Here is a 6,000-nt window from a genome sequence, read left to right as displayed (position 1 = left end):
TCTCTGGGTTATCCTGGGTTTCTGTTATCCTGACTTTGCTAATGACATATTCTAGAGCAAAGTTAAAACGTTAAGGTGATAGTGTATGTCCTTGCTTTAGCCCGCAGTGAATTGGAAAAACGTCCGACATAAACTGACCTATATGGAGTCTGCTGTACGTTTAATTGATACTCATTTTAATTAATCGCACTAGTTTCTTGGGAATACCAAATTGAATGAAATATTATATAAAACTTCTCTCTTATGCTTTTTTGAAATCTATGAATAACTGATATACTGTACCGTTATATTCCCATTTTTCTTCAATATCTGTCGAATACAAAATATCTGATCAATAGTCGCTCTATTACACCTAAAAGAACATTATTATTATTATTATTATTATTATTATTATTATTATTATTATTATTATTATTATTATTATTATTCATACCTGCCATTAGCAGCATGTAATAACACGTCACCGTTATTGTAGGAATTCCCTATAACATATAGAAACGATATCCCGGATGACTGGGTTGTTTCTTTCAGAAAATGATGCGTTGCACATAACCTCTTAAAATACAAATACACATGAGGATGGATCATCAGACGTAACTGAAGATAGCTCATTCCATTTGAACAATGTTGTACTTTCAGGAAATGCTACGAAGCACATGACCTTTTGATATATGTATAAAAGCAAATGAGGATGGATCCGCTAGCATAATAATCATAGGTTGGGCATTCTATTTGATCAGTGATGTACTAGAAGCATAATCTGGGTCATGAATGGACAAATATAATTCTATGACTAATGAATGCATTGCGGGTAGCATCGACACAACTCCTGTCAGGAACAGTGATGTAATCTTTGTTACAGTTTTTCTCGAGTGGTACTCAGGAAAAGGTTCCCCGTAAAGAAATAAATAAGAAAGACGCAGAAAAGGGAATGTAATATTATTATATATTATTATTATTATTATTATTATTATTATTATTATTATTATTATTATTATTATTATTATTATTAGTTAATAGTGAAATGGTAATTCTAATTTGAATTTTTATATAAAAAAGGGAGTGTGATAATTTCAGAAGTATTAAAAACTGAAAAACGCAAATATTGTATTAAAGTATTTAGAAGACAAGTACTTTATGTTGATTATGAAACAGCAAAAAGATGAGGATAGTAACGTAGACACGGAATAGACAGCCTGTCTCTATCCTGACTACGTGTTTCTGTTTGTTCCTGGTCAGACAGAAACGGAGCATGCTCTGTTCAGCGTATATGTAAGGGGAGGTTGCCTTGCGAATACTACAGTTCTGCTGGGCTCCGTTTACTGCTCACATACGCGCCGACACTGTTCTGTTGCTAAGCGACACGCAGCTTGTAATAGTCTTCTGTCAGTGGCTAGTTGACTGTCGAACTTGTCGCTACGTTAACCTGTTGCTGCCGGGCCTACTGAGTGAAGCGGTGATTTGAAGTACGACTTAGATAAACGTGAGTAGAATCAGCATTATTTTAATTATGTTTTTGTGTTAGTGTGTTTGTACTGATTACTACAATCAACATTTTTATTTGGACGTATTTCATAATCCGTTAGTAAACGGAGGAAACAATTATTTTAAGAGGCCTGCTCAGAGAACTTTGTCATTGAACTTACAAATGATTAGCTGTCCATCATGATGAGAACAGCTTGAATGAACTTGAAATCTTCGCACAGTTACCCCGGCAGATTTATCTAATCTGTGTAGCCCATAATGAGGAAAATACAGAAAAACTCTGAGAATATGTAACGGAACATTGAAAAAAAGCGTAATAATTTTGTTATTGTAAATCCCAAATGACGGCTGTTGCTATTTATTAGTTTGCCTAAATAAATAATTGTCGAATAATTGTTAAAACGATAACAATGCACTTTGACGGCCTGGTAATATAATTTGTTTTATTTCGTAAGAAAATGAGAAATGTAGCAAGATCGTTTATTCGTATGAAAAAATTGACTGTTTTCTCTGCCTAAATATTAACTTTAAATGTGATTTAATACTGATTTCAAGTTGTTTTACCACAGATATGGTAAAGATTTGCTGAGTCTTTCACTTCATGCAACAGCAACCTTTCATTTCAAATAATTCGATCTGTATTTTTAGGTATGGGGAAATCTCCCTTTATTTAAATTTTAACCGTTATTAAATTTTACATTTCATTAATTAAATTTAAAAAATAGTATCTTATTCTTCGCTTAACATAGTACCTTATTTCTCAGTGAATATTACATTGGAGGATGTTTTCTTGAATAATTTAGAAAAACGAATTTAAACAGCAAACAATTTGGCCTTACGTACTAACAGTAAGTACATTAGGCTTTAAAAATAAATTATTTATAGCGGAGTAATATGAGTTATACTGTATGTATATGATTTAGTTTAAAATGACGAATATCTATAATTAATTCGCAAATATTTATACGTATATTAGTTTTGTAGATAAGGAGGAACATAACGTCGATTTATTTCTAATATTCTGCGAGTCCAATTTTTCCAGAATGTCGAAATCTGTGAATATTTTCAAAATTCGTCTGCTAATGACATCTCGTAAGTGTGCAAATATTTCTTTATTTTATAAATAACAATGCATATCAGTTGTTAGCTGGGATGTCAACAGAATAAGAAGTTATCTTGCTTTCTTTTACACCTTCCTCAAATGCAGTTACGAGATTTTATAAGTAAGCCAGCAATAATATATCATTATAAGGGAACTCTGTATCTACGAATAAATTACGTTGTTTACATTTCAATAATATTACAAACATAGAAATAAATGTAACTGGTAGCCTGCTAACAAAGGAGAGACCTGTAATTATTATACTACTAATTTTCGTTTCAGAGAAATGTTCAGAAAACGAGGTAGATAAGCATGCAAATGGGTGAAGACTAAAACGACGAAGAATTACGAGACAGGTTTGCAAATGTATAGGCAGGAAAATGTCAGCGAGTGTTACGAATACGTATGTATGGGACCTTTGTGAACGGAGTTTAGCGTACTAATTCTACTAGCTTTCGTAGGCATCTGATGATTAGTTGTCGCGTAACTAGAGGTTGCATTAGCTCTGTGATAATGATGAAGATAATGGAAGTGAATTTAATTAAATACAGAATGAATTGAAGAGTTTTCCTTAACTTTTAAACACAATTTGGTAAAAAAAAACCGCTTAAATATAATGGAGAATTTCGTAGTAGACTATAACAACAATTAAATTTCACACAGAATGAGATCAGAGACTATTATTATACAAATGTATCGGATTTTCATGTAGCGGAGTTGAATTTTATTTGTTAAAAAAATTCTACAGTAGAATATAAGCCCAATCTTCGATATCTCCCCACACCACACTGGACTGACGTCTGATTTGCATTTCGTTATAGTAGGCCTATAGGTTAGATGGGTTAAATGCGGGGACAGCTGAGCCGAGTGTATGGCTCAAGTGCTAGCGCGCCGGTTTTCCATCGAGGTGGCCCAGGTTTGATCCCCGGCTAGGTCATTATAAAATTTGTGGTTAACAAAGAAGACGTTGCAGAAGTATTTCTCGGCGTTTCTCGGTATTTCCCATTCTGATATAGGAAAGGCTTGAGGCTCCGGGATCCTGGAGCTTATCAGGCTAATTATCCGCGAAATGGGACCTGACTCTATCAGGGCTGAGGCAGGAAAGCCCACCTGTCAGCATCTGATTCACGAATTCCACCCACGTCACCTGTCGGACTTGGACAATCATCGCATATACAGGGTGTAAGGGGTATAAGTACCGTCCTTTACACAGTCGTCGGGGTCTACAGGATCAAAAAAAGTCCATACAATATGGGGTCAAAACTTGATAGTTTTCCCAGAAAAAAATATTTCTTTTCTTATTTTATTTGAGTTTTACTACTTATATCGTTACGAAAACAATTACATCAGTAGGTATATTTAGCAAAGAGTTAATATTAGTTTAAATAAATATTTGTATGTTCTATTACGTTTTCGTGAAATTAAATAATGCATGCTTAAATTTGTTAATATTCAGGCGTGACAGACTTGGCAACTTGTTCAGCAGGCAGTACTCTGCACAGACGTAATTACGAGTCAGCTGACAAGCAAACATTCTGATGGGGGCAAATAAAAAAAGTTAAATTTTTTTCTTCTACCATGTTAATGATGCCAAAAGAAGTGCTTATACATATTTTGGCCACTCGACCGCAATTACGAGGCCATTCAGAAAGCGATTTTTCCTGGGGACGTTTACAGATAAAAACAAAATTGCACGCAAATATTTATTGAAACAGATACAACAATTGTTGCGCTCTTTGTCAACATATCCCCCACTGGATTTGAGAGATTTGTCGTACCATGGGATCAGTTTCTGTATACTTGTCTCGTAAAAGTCAGAGTTGGACAGCACCTCTCTGTCGATTCCATGATATGACAAATATCCAATTCCGGTGGGGAATATGTTGAAAAATAGCTCAATTTCTGTGTCTGTTCCAATAAATTTTTCCAATTAATTTGTGTTTTCTTTCTGTTAACGGCCCCTAGAGAACTTATTTTTACGGCTCTCGTAATTGCGATCGAGTGGCCAAAATTTATATAAGCACTTCTTTTGACATTATTAACACGGTGAAAGAAAAAAAATCAACTTTCTTTATCTGACCCCATCATAATGTTTGCTTGGGAGTTAAAGCTCCCTGTTCATAGGTCTACTGCAGAGCGGATGACAGTTTATTATAGGGTATTCGATAAACAACTTACAATGTCATTTACAGTTTAGGAATATCATATGTTATTAATTTATGGAGAAAGTCGTCGTAATTCAAGTGAGACAAGAAAGACGTACCTCAACGTTTTCCTCAGAAAAGATTACCTAACCGGCGAACTTTTGTAGCTGTTTCTCAACGATTATTAGAACTAGGAGTCTCTTATCCGTTTCGAAAATCACACAACCAGAAATTTGTTTAAAAATAGTACTGCTTTATGGGAGCAGGAGAGATTAAAATGTTGCATTAGAAAAAACGTTCGTGTGATTTTGTGCAGTAAACCATTATTGTTCATTTTTTTAGACGTGCAACAAAAAAATGGACCAATATTGCCAATATTGTTAAATAAAATGGACATTTACCATAAAGTTCTATTAATGAGATTGGAAGTTTGTATTTGCTGTTCGTTTTATGTAAACAACGGTCCGCCTCTGCATTAGAACAGAGCATCTGTTTCGTACAGGTATGTATGTATTCGCTTGAGCTGTACTGTCTACTTGGAAACTCCCTCCTACCCATCCAGCAACGTTTCCAAACGCCTAAGAATGTAAACTTTAATAATTGGTTAAATATTGCAATTAGAAAAAAATTGTGAGAACATTTTTTTCTTACTTATGACATGAACAATCATCACTTAAAATAATGACACTTATACCCCTTACGTGCTGTATAAATGTAGAAATTATAAAATACATGGGTATTAAACATCTATTTTAAACTAAATTAGCTTAAGGAAAGAGAAAACAATACTTAATCTAATTTGTTTCCTAAATCTATGTTTGTTAATTGTACTGAATTCTATATGCTGAGCCCAAAATTAATCCTGTGTTTTAATCCAGTAGTTGTGTGGCATTTGGGTATATTTAGAAAGAAACTATAATTTTGTCTCGTACAGTATTCATGAGGATCAATTTTACTTGGTACAGTATTTTGAACTATTGCCGTGATGGATAGTTTTTCATCTCAATCGAATACATTCTCTTGGATAACTCAGTCTATTGAAACGTAATTGCGGTACGAATAAGATATTCCATTGCGGGAAGATAGCGAGAAATTAATACAGAAAGAGTTGGCTAAAGCGGGGTTGGATTACGAAACGAGTACGATGTGTTAATGAAGGTTAGGAATGCCGGGCAAGGGCGATCGAAGATAAAGGGAGGTTAAGGTCGTTAGGACAGGTAAGTGAAGCTGTGAGCCGAGAACGGGGAAGGAGGAAATGCGAAAACCAGC

The 6,000-nt window shown here is 34.4% G+C and overlaps 1 protein-coding gene across 1 annotated transcript in view; it reads left to right on the top strand.

The window, feature by feature from the left end:
• Positions 1–1,299: 1,299 nt before the first annotated feature.
• Positions 1,300–6,000, top strand: part of LOC138704836 (GTP-binding protein Rhes-like) — a 377,948-nt gene continuing 373,247 nt past the window's right edge. The window contains exon 1 of the mRNA XM_069833141.1: positions 1,300–1,483. The gene's annotated coding sequence lies outside the window, so the exon portion shown is untranslated. The remainder of the gene's footprint in view (positions 1,484–6,000) is intronic.

The sequence above is a fragment of the Periplaneta americana genome, chromosome 8 (genome assembly GCF_040183065.1).
Source record: "Periplaneta americana isolate PAMFEO1 chromosome 8, P.americana_PAMFEO1_priV1, whole genome shotgun sequence".
NCBI lineage: Eukaryota > Metazoa > Arthropoda > Insecta > Blattodea > Blattidae > Periplaneta > Periplaneta americana.
This window is presented reverse-complemented; position numbering and strand designations above follow the sequence as displayed.